This window comes from Pinus tabuliformis, chromosome 5_2 (assembly GCF_031772625.1).
Source record: "Pinus tabuliformis cultivar Carrire ecotype Pingquan chromosome 5_2, CPIR1, whole genome shotgun sequence".
Classification (NCBI taxonomy): Eukaryota; Viridiplantae; Streptophyta; class Pinopsida; order Pinales; family Pinaceae; genus Pinus; species Pinus tabuliformis.
In genome coordinates this window covers 776,111,844-776,130,436 of record NC_142306.1, presented here as the reverse complement: position 1 = coordinate 776,130,436, position 18,593 = coordinate 776,111,844, and positions in this window count along the sequence as shown.

The window sequence follows — 18,593 nt, the reverse complement described above, 5'->3', positions numbered from 1 at the left end:
AGAAAGAGTCTGTAATAGACAATCTGAGAATAATAAAGGCTATTTTGGAGCATTATCTGTGTATCTATGTGTTATTCTTTACTTCCGTATTTACTATCTATTCGCTTTGTTTACTGAATTTATCCTTAAAAATACTTAATAGATGCACAAAAGTGGTAGATATGGTTAATTAAATGATGTTATGAATGTTTAGAACACTTAACGAAGAGTTTAGATATGTTATCTGTAAGTTCTTGTAATTTCCGTGTTTAAACTGTTAGGGTTCGCGAAGGCCGGAATAAAGCTCTAGAAGTAACCCAAACACATCACATAGTCCTTTGGATGGAAAAACCTAGTTCTGGCATCCCCCAATATTACCTCGGGTGAGACTGCAGCCTATGTTATGCAGGTTGTTGCTGAAAGGGAGGGTATTTTTGGGTTTTGTTAACTCTGAACCTAGGTCCAAGCCCCCTCAAGCCAACAAATATATTGTCCTTTATGGCGAACGTTGATGTATTTAAGGACAAAACTATTGACAAAGATGAGCATGCGAAAGCATTATAGGATGTAGCTCGCGTAAAAAAGGAAAACCCCATGCGAAAAGGCGTGGTTTCATTAGAGAAGCTATATGATATGCAAAATCACTTATGAGAGCCAGTTAACGCAAAAACCCATATCTCAACATTATCGCATTAGAAAATAAATCTTGGAACATAGAAAGATTCGAAAGTTGTCAATCTTGATACTTTCTATACAACACAATAGCAACAAGATTTCATCTACTTATTGAAGCAGTATCAAGATGTTTTCGCATGGATGTATGACGAGCTCAAAACTTATGACACATGAACAATAAAAAATGTTATTTCAATCAAAGAAGGGGCTAAGAAGTTCCAATAGAAGCTACGAAATGTACACCCAATGCTTGAGACTCAAATTCAAAAGGAGTTAAGGAAGTTGTTGGATGCTCGGATCATATATAAAGTGTGACATTCTATCTGGGTATCAAATCTACTCCCAGTAAGGAATAAGTCCGGGGAAATATGCTTGCGTGTAGATTTATGTAACTTGAATCATGCTTCGGATAAGGATAACTACCCTGTGTTGTCTATGGAGAAGATATTGAATACAATATGGGGGTGAGATATGTTTTCCTTGTTAGACATATTTTTAGGTTACAACTAGGTTTTGGCATCAGAGCCTGACAGACTCAAAACTATATTCCACACCAAGTGGGCACGTTTTCATTTAGAAAAATTCCATTTGGTTTGGTCAATACTAGTGAGACATTTCAATGCTCCATGGAAATCACATTCCATGGACTCATAAGGAAGAGTGTAGTGGTGTATCTTGATGACATCACCGTGTTTTCCAAGAAGAGATCTGTCCACTTCTGCCATTTGAAGATAATTTTCGAGCGATGTCGCAAATAAAGGATATCCCTTAATCCCAAAAAGAGCATTTTTGTAGTGTCTGAGGGAAATCTCTTGGGCCATATTATTGAAAAGAGTGGAAGTAAATTAGACCTAGAAAGGGTCAAAGCCATTACGTAGATTCGCTTCTCAGTAAACAAGAAAGCTATGCAGTCCTCCTGGGAAAGATCAATTTCCTATGCAAATTTATCTCTGATTATGCACAAATTGTTAAACCCATGCAGGAGATGGTGAAGAAGGACACAATAAACAAATGAGATAAAAAGGAAAAGGACGTGTTCTCCCATATTAAGCAAGCCATTGCAGAAGCACCCACTATGTATAGTCTAGATTTCAAAAAATATATTTTTCTCTACACCTTCGCTTCTGATATTTATCTTGCCACATTGCTTACTAAGAAGGATGATCAGAATAATGAGCATCCAATATCTTTCATGAGTGTCGGCCTCCAGGGACTAAAAATCAACTACCTAGCCATTGATAAGAAAGAATATGTAGTTTATAAGGTGGTGAATCACTTCTAACCCCATGTCTTAAAGAACCATTGCATTATCTTTGTTTCACACCCAACAGTTAAATCATTGTTTCTTTAGCAAGATATGGGTGAGAGAAGAGAAAACTTGATGACTTGTTTACAAGAGTTTGACTTAGGATTCAAGCCAATTCATATAATCAAGGACCACGCATTTTTCGGCTAGTAGCAAAAGAAGTAGATGTGAAAGAAGAAGATCTGTCTAGTTGGGAGCATGAAATCGAAATGTACAATGATGAGCGAGCTTCCCCCACTACCATTGTGAACTCTTGGTACATGGATGTGGACTAGTATCTCGAGAACGACACCTTTCCCTCTCACTTTTCCAAATGACAAAAGAGGGCGCAGTTAGATGTAAAGACAACCTTTCTCCATGGGGATTTGCAGGAAGATATATATATATATATATATATATATATATATATATATATATATATATATATATATATAGATATGCAGCAGCCACAAGGATATGAGGTCAAAGGGGAGGAGAAACTAGTGTGCAGGTTGAAGAAGAGCTTGTATGGCTTAAAACAGGATCCAAGGCAGTTGTATCTAAAATTTGACAGGTTTATGTTTGAACAAGGTTATACTATATGTCACTCTAATCATTATGTTTATCTCAAAAGGAAAAATGATGACAACGATATTATATTGTTATTGTATGTAGATGACATGCTTGTTGCAGGTTCTAACATGCAAGAAATAAATGTGCTCAAAAGAAAATTGTCAAACTCATTTGCAATGAAAGATTTGGGTGTTGCAAAACAAATCCTTGGTATGAGAATAACTAAAGATAGGAAGAATAAAAAATTAACATTATCTCAGAGTGAGTACATAGAAAAGGCGTTGAAAAGATTTAATATGCAGAATGCAAAACTAGATAGTATACCTTTGGATATCCATTTCAAACTAAGTAAGGAGGTGTGTCCCAAGACTTAGGAATAAATGGCTTATATGTCTAAAGTTCCATATGCATCAGCAGTTGGAAGCTTAATGTATGCAATGGTATGCACAAGGCTTGATATTGCACATGCAGTGGGAGTTGTAAGAAGGTACATGAAAAATCCAGGAAAAAGACATTGGATGGCAATGAAGTGGATTCTTAGGTATTTGAGAGGTACTACAAATCAAGCATTATTCTTTGGTGGTTCAAACATTGCTCTACATGGATATGTTGATGCATATATGGTGGGTAATAGATATAACAGGAGGAGCAACACAGGGTATGTGTTTACTCTAGGTGGAACAAATGTCAGTTGGGTTTAAGAACTACAAAGTGTTGTTGCACTCTCAACGACTTAAGTAGAGTATGTTGCTGCTACAGAGGCTAGTAAAGAAATGATTTGGTTACAAAGGTTTCTGGATGAATTGGGTAAGAAGCAGGAGTTGGGCAGGTTATACAGTGACAGCCAAAGTGCCATACATCTTGCAAAGAACTTTACATTTCATTCCAAGACTAAAAATATACATCTGAAGTACCATTTCATACAATCAGTGTTGGAAGATGGACAGTTGAAGCTGGAAAAGATACACACTAGCCAGAATCTTGCAAATATGTTAACAAAATTTGTAACCGGGGAGAAACTGAGATTCTGCTCGATTTCAATTGGTCTTCAAGTATGATGATGAAGATGAGAAACATCCAAGTCCAAAGTGTTGAAATATGGAAACAAGAATATTCCAATGTAATTTTTCCTTGAATTAAATTGTGAATTAAAATCGAATTTAGTCTTAACAGCTACTTGGAAATAATTAATTAATTAATTTTAAATTAATTAGTAACTTGGAGAAATTCAAGTTAGAAGTCTTTCTGAAGTCATGCAAGAGTTATCCCTTAAATTAAGGAGATAAGATTGAGTTATATTTGAGTTGTAATTAGTTAACTCAATTTACTGAGTTAAGTCCAGTTAAATTAGTTCCAAATTTTTTGAGAAACTTATAGTGAGTTAACAGTCAGTTGATGCATTAATACAATCAACTAGTGCTACTACAGTTAACTGAAGATTCCCTCATCAGAAACTCATGCACGTCTATTCTGAGAAAGACCTAGTTGAGATTAATGTTCAAAGACAGTGTACTATCAGTTGCATGTGTTTTTTCATGGAGAAAACTCATGCATGCAGTCAAGGATTCATCCTTGAGGATTGCATAGTTTTGAAGGTTTGTTTTCCACTTGGTAATAGGCTAATCATCCACAAGGAACAACACAAGGAAATAGGACCTTGGAGGGCAGAGAGGAAGGCTGGAGAGAAGCCAAGATTGCTTGTGAGCATCTGTGAGGATTGTACTGAGAGCTGGGTAGCTGTGAGAGCCAAGTCTTTGTATAATTCCTATGTATTTCCACTATATTTTCTACATGTTATCGGAGTTGTGAACAGTATACTGAGAAGAGAATTCGAAGTTTGAAGTTAGGGGTGGCAGGTGCAAATTGAATTCATATCATACTTCAAGGTTGGCCAATGGCATTCTACAGCTTGAGACTCGAGTATGCCTTGGAAGGTAGCTCAAATTACATAACATGGAAAGATAGAATGGAGGTTGTGTTAGAAGACAATGTCTTGAAGGAATTCATTGATCAAGAAATCCCAAAGCCAGCTTCAACTAATGCACAAGAGTTGGCTGAGTGGAAGAAGTGTGTGGCGAAGGCGAGATGGATCATCCTTGAGGGAGTTCGAGACCATATCGTCTCGAGTCTCCATGGGAAGGATGCTCCATTTTCAATGTGGAAGACATTGAAGGACCTCTACCAGAACAGTAGCGACCAGAGGAAATTGGTGCTCAAGGATAAGCTTCGAGGAATCAAGATGGAGAAGGGCGATACTATTTCCACATATCTGAACAAGCTCACCACCTGCAGATATGAGCTTGGCAGTGTGGGAATAACTACTGTCGATGATGATATGGTGAGCCTTGCTCTCCTTGGTCTTCCAAAGAGTTGGAATAGCTACCAGGACTCTAGGAATGGAAGGGAGAAACTGTCGAATTGGGAACAACTGTGGTCGGATCTTATGCAAGAGGAGATTAGGAGGAGCACACGAGATGGTTCTTCATCCAAGAATGATGAAGAAGAAAATTTGGCCTTAGCAAGTAAGGTAAGGAAAGGGAACGGGAAGGCTTCCCATTTCAAATCAAATTCTTCTCATGGAGGGAAGAATGGTGACATGTCTAAAGTAAGATGCTTTAATTGTCATAATATGGGACGTTATGCGACTAATTGCCCATCGAAGAAGTCCAAGAAGGGATCCTTGGAAGGATCAGAAGGTGAGGCATTAGCCTCTCAGTTCGAAATGGACTTTACCCTCATCGCATACATGGTGCCATCGATGATGAGTTGTGTCTGGTATCTTGACAGTGGAGCCTCATTCCACATGACTAGTGATAAAAAATTATTCAGTGCCTTGGAGGAGAAAGACCTCAAGATGCGCATAGAGATGGGTGACAACAGAAGGTATAGTGTTTCAGGAGTGGGCACGGTTGCTTTTCAGAGGGAGCATGGAGCTCCTCTCACCTTGACAGATGTGATGTATGTGCCTGGACTGAAGAAGAACTTGGTATCGGTCGCGATGTTGGAGGACAAAGGCTATGATGTTGTCTTCAGTAAAGGAAAGGCGTTCCTAAGACACATAGCCATGGGTCAGACCAAGAGGATAGGGATTCGGGTGAAGAATCTCTATAAAATAGAGGTAGATGATTATGTAGCATTGAGTATGAAAGCAGAATTGGTGTAAAGTCAAGAAATTTAGGAGTTGTGGCACAAGCAATTGGGCCATTTTCATCATGGGGCTTTGAAGATAATACAACAAATATCTACAGGACTTCTCAAAGGTAAACTTGATCAAGTTGACACATGCAAAGGTTGTACCTTGGGAAAGTACACCAAGTCTTCCTTTCATGATCGAGACAGTCGAGTAGAGGCTATCTTAGAGTGAGTTCATACTGATTTGTGTGGACCATTCTCGATGGCATCCACAACGAAGAAAAGGTATTATGTGATTTTCATTGATGACTATTCTCGTAAATGCTGGATTTATTTCAAGCAGAAGAAGGGCCAAACTTTCACAAAGTTTTGTGAGTTCAAAGCTTTGATCAAGAAAGAGTCAGGGAAAGATCAAGGCCTTGAGAAGCGACAACGGTGGAGAATATGTCTCTCAAGAGTTTAAGGACTTCTATGCAGCAGAAGTAATTAAACGAGAGTTGATGGCACCTCATAACCCACAACATAATGGGGTGGTTGAGAGGAAGAACAAAACTATTGTAGGAGTAGCGCAGGCGACCAAGGCCTACCACTTCACTTGTGGGCTGAGGCATGCAACACAACAGTCTATTTGCAGAATAGAAGCCCACATCACATACTTGGGATGAAGACACTAGAGGAAGCTTTCTCCCGTAAGAGATCAAATGTGGGTCACTTCAGGATCTTTGGCTCATCGGTATATTGCCATGTGAAAAAGGATGCATAGAAGAAGCTTGAGCCAACAACAGAGTTGGGGATATTTGTGGGGTACATTGATATGCCTCACAAATATCGGGTGTACTTGCTCACCAGTTGGAGCACAGTGGTTTGCAAAGATCTCAAGTTTGATGAGAAGAAGGCCATGCGACTTTCCCTTGAGAGGGAACTCCAACTATAGGCTGTGGAGGAACTGTTGGTTCCTAAGGAGGAGGAACCTTAGACTGATGCAGAGCAGCCGCATGTAGAGGTTCTAGGAGTGGAGACATCCACTCAAGCAGAGTATTCCAGAGATGGACGGAAGTGCACAAGAGAAGCTGACAAATTGTTGGAGGATGCGAGAGAGAATGAGGGAGTAGATCTTCTTAGCGTAGACAGAGGAGGTCACCTAAGAGGTACACTGGATACATGGTCCTTGCTGGGGAATGTGTTGAGACTGAGCCATCTTCCTTTGAGGAAGTAGTGCAGCAACTGATTTGGGTTGATGCTATGGTGGAGGAGTATGGCTCCATACTTCATAACAGTGTTTGGGACGTGGTTCTTAGACTAGAGAACAAGTCAGTTGTGAGTTCCTGTTGTCTTTACAAGGTAAAGCAAGCTGCGGATGGTAGTGTGGAGAAGTATAAGGCAAGATTTGTTGCCTGTGGCTTTTCACAGCTCGAGGAGGATCATGTTGCTGCAATATATTTCGACAAAGGAGCAAGATGCTGACATTTTGACAAAGGCATTGTCAAAGTGTAAATTCGAGTTCCATAGAGATAGGATCGGGGTGGCAAATAATCCATTTCTTGTTGAGAGGTATTGTTGAAATATGGAAACAAGAATATTCCAATTTAATTTGTCCTTGAATTAAATTGTGAATTAAAATTGAATTCAGTCTTAACAGCTACTTGGAAATAAGTAATTAATTTATTTTAAATTAATTAGTTGGAGAAATTCAAGTTAGAAGTCTTTCTGAAGTCATGCAAGAGTTATCCCTTAAATTAAGGAGATAAGATTGAGCTATATTTGAGTTGTAATTAGTTAACTCAGTTTACTGAGTTAAGTCCAGTTAAATTAGTTACAAACTGTGGGAGGAACTAATAGTGAGTTAACAATCAGTTGATGCATTAATGCAATCAACTAGTGCTACTCCAGTTAACTGAAGATTCCCTCATCAGAAACTCATGCATGTCTATTCTGAAAAAGACCCAGTTGATATTAATGTTCAAGGACAATGTACTATCAGTTGCATGTGTTTTCTTAAGGAGAAAACTCATGCATGCAGCCAAGGATTCATCCTTGAGGATTGCGTAGTTTTGAAGGTTTGTTTTTCCACTTGGTAATAGGATAATCATCCACAAGGAACATCGCAAGGAAATAGGAGCTTTGAGGGCAGAGAGGAAGGCTGGAGAGAAGCCAAGATTGCCTGTGAGCATCTGTGAGGATTTTATTGAGAGCTGGCTAGCTTTGAGAGCCAAGGCTTTGTATAATTCCTATGTATTTCCACCATGTATGATAATACAATAGTGTGGGGTTTTTATCTAAGACTTTTCCCAAAGTATTTTCATGTGTATTGTGCCATTGATTCTTATTGTTCTGGTTATATTATTCAGCTCGATCTTTAAGCTTTCGCAAATTGATAGTTGAAGTAGGTTATAGTATTCTGCTTTGATTTATATTGCATTATTGAGTTAACCTATCACAAATTTTCTACACAAAGTCGAGTCACTGTCCAGCAAATTAAGCAGTGGTGGAGTTGTTATAATTATTCTACAAGTGGGAGATTGTTGGGTGTGGGGCCTGATTATCTTCTTTATTCAGAGGTATCATCGCATTGGACCCCAGTTCGTAATGTGGCGGCAACACCGCCCGTAAATATGCGCCACCAGGGGGGATCGGGGGCAGCGCTCCCAAAGCTAAAAATGGATGTAAAATTGCCTTGTAAAATGTTGTAATTTCGTAGTCAATCTGGGCTGTTCATTAGGCAGAAATCTGGCGGTAGAAGTTATGTTTAATTTAGGGTTTTTTTTCCCTAGAAGGAAACCCCTCGCTATATATGAGGGAATTGTATTGCATCTATGTAGATCTGTATTCTGAGTGAGAAAGAGAGAGGAGATTGTGTGAGAGAGAAGAGGGAATTACAACGGATCTACTGTAGGTTGCATCTCTTCATTTTGCTGGATAATATAAAAGGAAGGATTGGTTGTTTCTCTGTGGACGTAGCCCAAATTGGGTTACACACATATATCTGTGTCGTTCTTGTTTTATGCATTTTCTGTGTTTATATTTCTCTAATATATTTTATGTGTTCCATTTCTCTGTAATATATAATTTTCTAACAAGTAGTTTACATTAACTAATACAAGTGAAAAAAAATAAGCATGCAAATGAATAATAAATATTTATCAGTCACCACAGGAATACTTCAATGAATTAAGATTGATTTCGATCTCATTCTACCCTGCAAATATAGCTCTAACAAAGCTTCAACAACAAAATGTAAATGACAGAACAATAGTGCATAATATCAAAGAAACACAATATTGTTTAGAATAAATATCAGAACCAAAAATGAAACTATAACAGTGAGACAATAATCCTGAGTTCCAATGATAGTACACAAGAACAAGAATTAATTAAACAATGCCAAAATTACATTACAAATGTGTAGTCCTGGAGTAGCTCAAACCCATAATCACATTGCCTGTAATAGTGCTAAGCAATGAGAACAAAGCCACAAACCCTATGTTTTCTCTATAATCGGTCTTTTTTGTATGTAACAATAGTATTATTGCACAAATCTAACAACTACAGAGAACCCCCCTTGAGTGGATCAAAACCTCCCCCATTACATTAAATTCAACGATATTTATACAAGATTTACCAAGTTCTAGTCCCCTCGTGTCTCTCAAGAAATATAAAGTTAATGAATTTGGAGGTTTTTCTTTTGTTGGATTACAAGCCGAATTTGGAAATTTTTGCAATGAAGTGTTGTTATTTAGTTGAACCAATGGAATCCATTGTTGGGCAAAGGATCCATTAGCTGTTATTGGTCATGGCATGTTATGGAGTTCATTACAACAATCGAGTTAATTTCAAACAATATTTGCCACATGGCAGGGGCCTTTAGAATCATGGACCGAACACGACATTATGTCCTATTACACAAATCACATAGGAAATCAGAGATTTAGTATTAAACTTAACTAAAATAACGTTGAAAGAAAAATACGTAACATAAAACCCGAAAATGATTTAAATAATGGTTTTAATAGAAATAACAACGATCCTTTATGCAAATGACAAGTGGCAGATGTTAACAGGCATTGGAGAAATGGATATCATAACTTTTAAAATGAAACAAAATAAATAGCTGTGATATTGGGCGGCTCCAACATGGAGTGGATGCGATATTATATTAAATCGTTGTGATAAAGCTTGTCGGATCTGCAACCATATTAGTGATCAAAAGGTTAAGTCATATCGATGATTTTAGATATGTGCTATTTCAAAAGTTCCAATATGAGAGTGGATGCATTTTTATAATTAATCCAAAACATAAATCAAATCAGGTCCGACATATCAGAGATTAAAACATATCGGAGGTCAAAATTTATATTTCATATCAGAGATCAAAGGTTATATGATATGGGAGATCAGAGAATGAAGGGATTGGCATATTGGAGATCAGAGATCGGAGGATATGGTAGATATCGTGTTAGAGTCGGTCTGGTCATCCCTCCATCAAAGATCAACACTCTTTTTGTATTTCATTTTTAGATGTCCCATCTTGCTCGATCAGTTACATTCCGTTAGGAGCATGCCATAAAATCTGTCGGAAGGGCTTTGTCATTCATTCCCCTCATGTCTTATACCTGCTGGCTTAAGTTTTTTTTCATCGATGTCTATTAAAGTCCATGACAGTCAATGTCTGATCTTTTAATGGGCAAAGAGTCATGTCAAATCATAGGTCTAGGGTTTCACAAATTGAGTCGTTAAAGTGTCTAATAATGCCAGCAGGCCAGAGGGAGGTTCTACACATGTTTTTATTTCACGAATTTCATCATCATATGGATGGTTTGTGACTGTTCTTCAAAACTCTGTTTTGAAGAAAAGTCAACATTTTGTCCTTTGTAATAATTTTCAAAGTTTTCAGTTTTTGAAATCTTCAGGCACAGCCCTGGTCTCCTTTGCCAAATTCCATGTTAGCTATCCCTGCAAAAATTTGCCAAGAATTTCATTGTTTCAGTCAAAAAAATCAAAAAGGAAATTCAAAAACAGAGTTGTATTAAAATAGAAAAAGTGCCAATGCCAAAACATTACAAAGATGGGTCTTGGAGAGTTAAAAATTAAATCCATGCCTTTATAAAGACATTTTCATGAAGATCAATGTTATTTGCATGCCAAGACCAAGGAGAAAGCCATTCAAAGCAAATTTGTAGAGTTAGTGTGCGATTTGGGGAAAGTTAGAGGTAATTTGGCCGGCGCAGCGCACAAAGCAAGTGGTGCGGCGCAGTGCACTGGGAGAAAATTTCTAGTGCAAATCTGAACGGGCGCGGTGCACTGGCAGAGCGCGGCGCGTTGGGTATGCAGCGCGGCGCACACACCTGAAAGCCCGAATTTGTTTCAAATCTCTCCAATTTGCCCTTTATATGCGTGGATTTGCCAGGTAGGGTCAACATATTGATGTTTCATCCATTTTTGTGCTGAGTGATGGTGGTTTATGGATGCTAATGATTGAAACAAAAATTCAAACCCTTTCATTTTGAATTCCTCACATGCAAGCTGCTGCCTAGGGTTTCAAAACTTCATTGCCACCAAAGTTACTCTTTTCCATTATTTCCTTTGTCCTTAATTCCCTTTGTTCCCATTGTTCCCATCCCCAAAGGTTACTAAACCCCTATCCTAAAATTCCCTTTCCCAAAATTTTCAAATGTGAAAACCCTAAACCCTATTCCCATACCTAAATTACTAAACCCCCTCCCATATTTCCCAAACAAATCTCTCCCAATAATTCCTAATCCCTTGATATTATTTCCCCTTCCTAACAGTCCCTGTTTTATTTGTTTTCCCCTTTGGTGGCAGAGTTTGTACACATCACTAAAGAGTAGTCTAAACAGTTTTCATACAGCAGTATCTTTTTCTCCAAGGCAGTTTGAAAAACAGCAGTCATGGCATCTGAGCATTCATCGGACTATGAAGTGGAAACCCAAAGTGACTCACCCTTGGAAGAATAGGCACCCCGAAGGCCTCATAAAGGTGGCAGACATGTTAGAGAAGAACCAACCACCCTTACAGAATTGCAGGCCTGCCCTCTTGCCATGTTTTGTTTTCAGCATCAGTCATGCTATGAGTTTTGTCAAAAGGTGGCTAGTGTTCAATTTCATCATGAGATGGCTTGTCTTTTTGTGTTGCACTTACATGGAGATCAAGCTACCTTAGCCGGTGTCACCTTCACGCTTACACCAGAATCTGTCTCATTAGCAACTGGCATACCAAACATTGGAGAACCATGGCACAAGAAGCAGAAGATTGACTAGCAGCATTATGAGCCATACATTAAAACCGGTTTCTTGAGGCAGCTCAAGAGAGTGTTCCCATTCCGATATCTGAAAGATGAATATGCTCCACTAATGAAATTGATCATGAAATATTTCAGCTGTGAGGGACGGTTCTCTCGTCTCTATGCTTATCAAATCAGGTTGCTCATGCATTTCACCAGGGTATGGATGATGAACATTCTGTATTTCATTTGCCGGAACATAGAGAGGATGACCACCCTTGTGCAGCATAAAACCCCTCAGCAGCAACTTAACAATGTCTATCATTTTGCTCTTATTAAGATTTTGGTGGTTCATCAGCTTGAATTACAGGGCATCACCTGGGATGATTCCATCTCTCGTGATTTCTTCAGAGCTTCACAGGGATTATCAGAGGTTAAGCATGAAGGTGGACCTTCTCATTAGTATGAGCGCCATGAGACCGCTAGTGCGTCGGTATTCATCACATATCAGAGAGGCACCAGACATTTGTTTGCAGCGGCAAAGCGAGTGTTATCTCCACCCGGGGTGGAAGGGGCCTCGTTTCCTCCATCAGCATCACAGGTACAGGACAAAGGCAAGAGGCCAATGTAGGATTAGGGGCCTTCAGGTGAAATAGAGATCGACTTCATTCTCATTCATGATGATGATACAGATACGGGCCCACAAAGTGCCAAACTTAGGGGGATCATCCAGGAGCAGCAAACAAAGATCCAAGCCTTATCCCTTGACTTGGAGAGAGCTAAGTGGACCATTAAGTACTTGGAGCAGAGGAAAAAATAGCTTGAGGATCATCAAGCAATCATGGAGCTACAGAACATCCGTGAGAATCGCCAAGTTGCACAAAGGAGAAGAATTGAGATCACGTCATTGGAGCAAGAGATTAATGAGGATCGGGAGGCTAATCTCGAGAGAGTTAACATGCACTTAGAGAGGTTGTTGGACAAGGCCGACAAAAACCATGCATTGCTAAGACACATGGCTTTCCACTACATGGCATGGAACAAGGTCTGCAAGGCACGAATCAGGCATTTATAGGCAAAATTGAGGAAGGAAATGAGGAAGCAAAAGAGGCAAAGGGAGCTTGATCGTCTTCAGATACTGGCCGAAGCCTCTTTAGCCCAGCATAACACTTAATGAAGAAGCTCCAGCCCAAATTTCAAGAAATTTGGGGCATTTTTGACATTTTGGAAATTTTTTGCACAAAAAACAGGGTTTTTCTCCCTGTGCATCGCGCCACCTGGCGCGCGCTTTTGCTAGGGAGCTCCAAACTACAAAAGTTTATATTTTTGGATTTGGCATGAAAAATCATGACTGCTGGTGCATGGCCAAGAAGTTTGGGCAAGTTTTGAGTCCCCAGGAGGTCAAAAACACTCAAAAAATGACCTCTCTGCCCCTATTTTGACACACAGGAAGTAGTCTTGGGAGATTGAGGTTTTGGAGGGGCAAATGGGCACCAAATTCAGAAATTCCACTTGGGTTGGAAAGTAGACAGGTAGGGATTTCCAACAAGCACACTTGAGCTCAATTTGGACTTTAGGAAGTGCATCAAACTCAGCCTGAAAGTGGCGCGATGCACACAGATTTTGGCGCAGCGCACAGAGGATTTTTGCTCAAATTTTCACCTTCCAGCTCAGAAATTCGGCCAGTTTGACTAGTTTTGCTTTGTGATGTAATTTTTGATCTATCTTGATGTAATTGGATAAACATGATGTAATTTTGGCACTTATTTACTTGTTCTAGAGGATTCATTCACTAAAAAGTGAAAATTTAATGAATGAATCAGTTTCCTACCTTATATAGGCAAGTTGTTTTGATTGCCTAGATTTTAGTGCTTTGTTTAGAATTGGTTGAAACAGCTCCTAGAATGATGAGCTCGACCCTTAGAGGCAAGGGAATGGGTTGGGCTAGTCTATATCATGTAATTCCTAAGTGATTTTTAGGGTTGGACACTTGGGATTGCTTTGGCATATCATTGTACATTCTATCTCTGCATTTTTGGCTAAGGAAAGACCAGGGTTTTGCAACACTATTTGGGATCCATGTGGCTTTATGTTTTGATGTTGTGCTTCTCTGAGTAATTGTAAGTTCATTAGTGTTATGTGTATCATTTTCCTCTCTTTTCTTCTGAATTTGAACAAATGAGTGATTAAGGTGGAATCCATTAACTGTTATGCTCTGCCTTTGAATTTGTTTAAATTTTTGTGTTTTCATCTGTTTAAGGAGAATTCTTGAGACTCTCTTGCTCTCCTTAGCTCCTCACTAGTCCGATCTATTCATTCACTAAATTTAAAAGCATCAAAACGATTTCCTTCCTTTCCCCAATCAGAACTCTGCAGAAAACTGTGCCTCATCCTCGAGCCCAATTTGCCTTTCCTTGTTTCCAACACAAAATCCCCAAAAACTCACAACAAACCCTTGTAATTAATACCTAGCCTAATATTAGCTTTTATTACAGTCATCTCGAGCCCCATCGATTATCTTTTGCCGAGATCGACCTGGAGAGAGCCCTCTCCTATCCTCGTAGGGCTAGCTACGAGGCTAAGCGTGGTTTGATGTGGACCTAGAACCTTGTCTTTTCAGCCTGAGGCAAATCTAGGCTCTAACATATCGGAACATACGACATATATTTCATATTGAAACTTTTAGAGGTGACACATAACAAAAACTCCAGTATGGGTATTTATCCAATAGTGTTTTATTATGCGTGTTGTGTGTTATTTGCGTTTATATTCATCGAACTTTGGTTATAAATATTTTCAAAAGAGTACTCTGATAACCTAAAGTTCTGTTATTTGTTTATTAAAGATTCATTGCCACATGTTGTAACATGAACTTGGTCTCGAGGGCTATTTATTATTTAATTCTAATCATTTAAGATTTAAAACAAAGTGTTATTAACAACAAAATTAGTAAGATTTAAGGCAGACTAAAAATAAAACAAGTGTAAATAAAAATAAAATTAGAATTGAAATGAGTCCTTAATGCTCAAAGCCCACATGCAATGCAAAAAAATGGTCCCCATGTCTATTATCATAGAATAAAATAGGGGTGTTTTGTTTTCACTACAACAGAACCCAAAGGAAATTAAGCTTGAGGCTTATCTTTCATGTGCATGTATAGTTTTATCTAGTTACATGAAGGGTAATCACTCTCAGATTCAGATTGTAAATTCATATGCTCCATACAAAGGTTGAAAATTATTTTGGGACCACATTGAGAAATTTGGAATTTTGGACCTTAAATCGATGATTGTGGTTGGGAATCTAAACTTCACTCTCAGTTTTGATGAAGTATGGGGAAAAAAGCCATGACAGATCCACTTGATTCATATTTCAAGGGACTCATTGATTCTAGAAATTTGTGTGATATATCCCTAAGCCACATGGCACCAACCTAGAGTAATGGTCGATCACGGTCAGCGGGTATTTCCAAGCGCCTTGACCATTTTCTGGTGAATGCACAATTGGTAGGGTGCATGTTTGGGATTCACTCACTGGTACTACCCATTTACATATCCGATCACCAACCTATCTTACTCTCATGGGAAGGGATGGCAGATCATAGAGCTTATTCATTTAAATTCAATCGTCCATGGTTGAAGGAAAAATCCTTTGGAGAACTTGTTCAAAGATGTTGGACTAATTATAGAAACATTTCAGATCAAGGGGAATTGGTTGGTTTGGGTCATAAATTGAGGTCACTAAGCTAGTTGTGAGTTCATGGGTAGGTGGTAAAAATAGGGCACACAGGAGGGAACTAAAGGATATTAAAGAAATACAGTTCAAGCTTTTGGACCCAAATGAACCTAAATATTTCTTTGAGTCATATAAGAGGAAATTTTTGGAATTTGAGACCTGAAAAAGGTAGATTCTTCATATGGGATAAGAGGAATGACGATTAAAGAGAACGATCATGTGGGTGACAACTGGTGATAAAAACATCAAGTTCTTTCATAGGCACGCCACAAGCAGAAGAAAAAAAATTGCATTTGGTGTTTGAGGATCAAGGATGATAAATACATCTTTGCCCAACTAGAATTGTGACAAGCTACCATCAACTATTTCAGGAATCAATTTTGAGAGAGGAATCATACATTCTTGACTCAGAGGGTCTTCTTAAATCAAATGCCAAATATGTTCTCATATGCATATAACTAATCATTGGGGAGACCGATTATGATGGAGGAAGTTGAAGGAGTTGTGAATTCCAGTGCCAAGGACAAGAGCCCTAGACCTAATGACTGGGGCGTAGAACTCTTTATTCTGGTGGTTGCAGAGGAATCCAAGACTAAGGGATTCATTCCGGGGGAAATCAACACCACATTTATCACTATGATACGAAAAAAGGAGCAACCTGCATCTTTTCTAGATTTTAGGCCCATTTCCCTTTGTAATGCTACTTATAAAATGATATATAAAATCATTGCAAACAGAATGAAATATTCCTTAACTAAACACATCTATTTGGAACAGCTTGGTTTTCTGGACCGCTAACTAATCTAGGACGCGGTTGCAATCACTTGAGAATGCCTTCACTCCATCAAGACCGAAAAAGTAAAAGCTAGTCTTCTGAAGATCGATCTTAATAAGGCATATTATTTCATTGGGAGTTCTTGTGATTGGCGCTATATAAGATTGGAATTAGCCACCAGAATATCTAATGGATAATGGCATGTGTTGTGACTGCAAAATTTGATATGATCATCAATGGGATACCTACCTCTTTCTTCAACTCTTTAAGGGGGTTGCGACAAGGATATTCCTTGTCACCATTACTGTTCATAATTGTTATGGACAGATTGATTTGGAAATTATTGAAAGTAAAGAATAGGGGTTTGATTAAAGGGGTTAATGTATCAGAGGACATATATATTACACATTCGATGTTCGTGGACAATTTTATGTTGGGTGGAGAGAATAACATTGAAGAATGGAGTCAAAATTATGAGATACTAACTACATTTGGTGTGGCCACAGGTTTATTCATGAATAAAGGCAAATTAACCCTTATTATAGTTTCTCAAGATGCAATAGTAACTATGTAAGTTTTCCATATGCTTGAAGTTGCGAAGATTCAAATAGATGATGGATTCAACTACCTCAGATATACATTGAAACCAAACAAATATGGAAATAAAGACTAGGAGTGGTTGTTAAAAAAATATGAGAAGAAATTATTCTTTTGGAAAAATAAGTGGCTTTCCCTGGGGTTAGACTCACCCTTATCAAATATGTTCTACAGAATATGTCGGTCTACTCGATGCATTTGTATATATTTCCAAAGGAACTTATACATAAGATCCATAAAATAATGGCTAGATTTATTTGGGTGGGTAAAAGTATAGAAAGGAAATATCACCTGGTCTATATGTCCACCATAGCTCATCCTATTCAATGTGGCGGATGGGATATATAGGATATGAAACATTTTAATATTTCATTGGTCACAAAATCCCTTTGGAGGGCACTATATGGCACATGTATATGGAAAAATATCATGAAGGGGAAATACCTTTGTCATATGGAATCTACATAGTGGATTAGAGAAGGGTCAAAGGAGTAAAAAGGTGCATCATACATTTGGTGCAGTATGATGAAAAATAAACAATGTTTCTTTACTAGGATGAGATGGGAGATTGGTGATGGTCGACAGATTCAGGTGGGTTTGGATGCTATCAAGTCATTCACTTTCTGCCCCACTTATATCATTTATCCCAAATAGATATTACTTACATTTGACAGGTGGCTACTAAGATAAACAACAATTTGGGTACTCAAATGTGGCAGAATGCGGAGACTATGGTGCTATGAGGGAGATGAGGTATAGAATGGAAGTATTACATCCATTGTTTAATATAGGTTGGAGGTTTTCTCTCCGATGTAGAGGATAAAATGCATTGGGTGGGCACACTTAAAAAGGGGAAGATTGTTGTCAAAGACATATATTCCAGATTCCCTTTAGATACAAATGATGAAAGACTCCAGTGGTATAAAAAAACATCGCATTGGGACATTCCCATGAAGTTAAAATTTTTAATTAGCTAGTTCTACACAAAAGAGTGCTTACTTGGGATATATTAATCCATAAGGGATTTCAAGGTCCAGGCATCTTCTCCCTATGCTTGGAAGCCATTGAGGACACACATCACCTATTTTTAATATGACCATTTGCAAAATCTATTTGGGATGGGAGTTATGACACTACTCAACATCAAAGGCAGCTGGTAACATGGATCGATTGAGGGATGTTTATCCTCCAGGTTCATCTCACATAAGAAACACTTAACATTACCCTTTTATGTATTTTGGGGGATATGAAGATGCAGAAACAAAAAGATCTTTGAAAAGAGAGAACCAGATATAAGGGAAACAATAATAAAGATTGTTGCATACTTGGGGGAGATTGGACCAATTATTAGAAAAGGCCATAGAAGAATCATCAACTATATCGACATTTGGAAGGAACTCCCAGTTGGATTTTTTGATGGGAGTTGTGAGCAAAGAAAATATGGATGCAGGGCATATATTGTAATGGAACCTGACACTTTTTACCATTTTTGGTGGGAAGGAGGAAGTGGCACAAACAACTAGGCATAAGTTATTGCACTATGGGGGACATTACTATGTGCAAAATGGTTGGGTATTGAGACTTTAAAGATTTACGGGGACTCA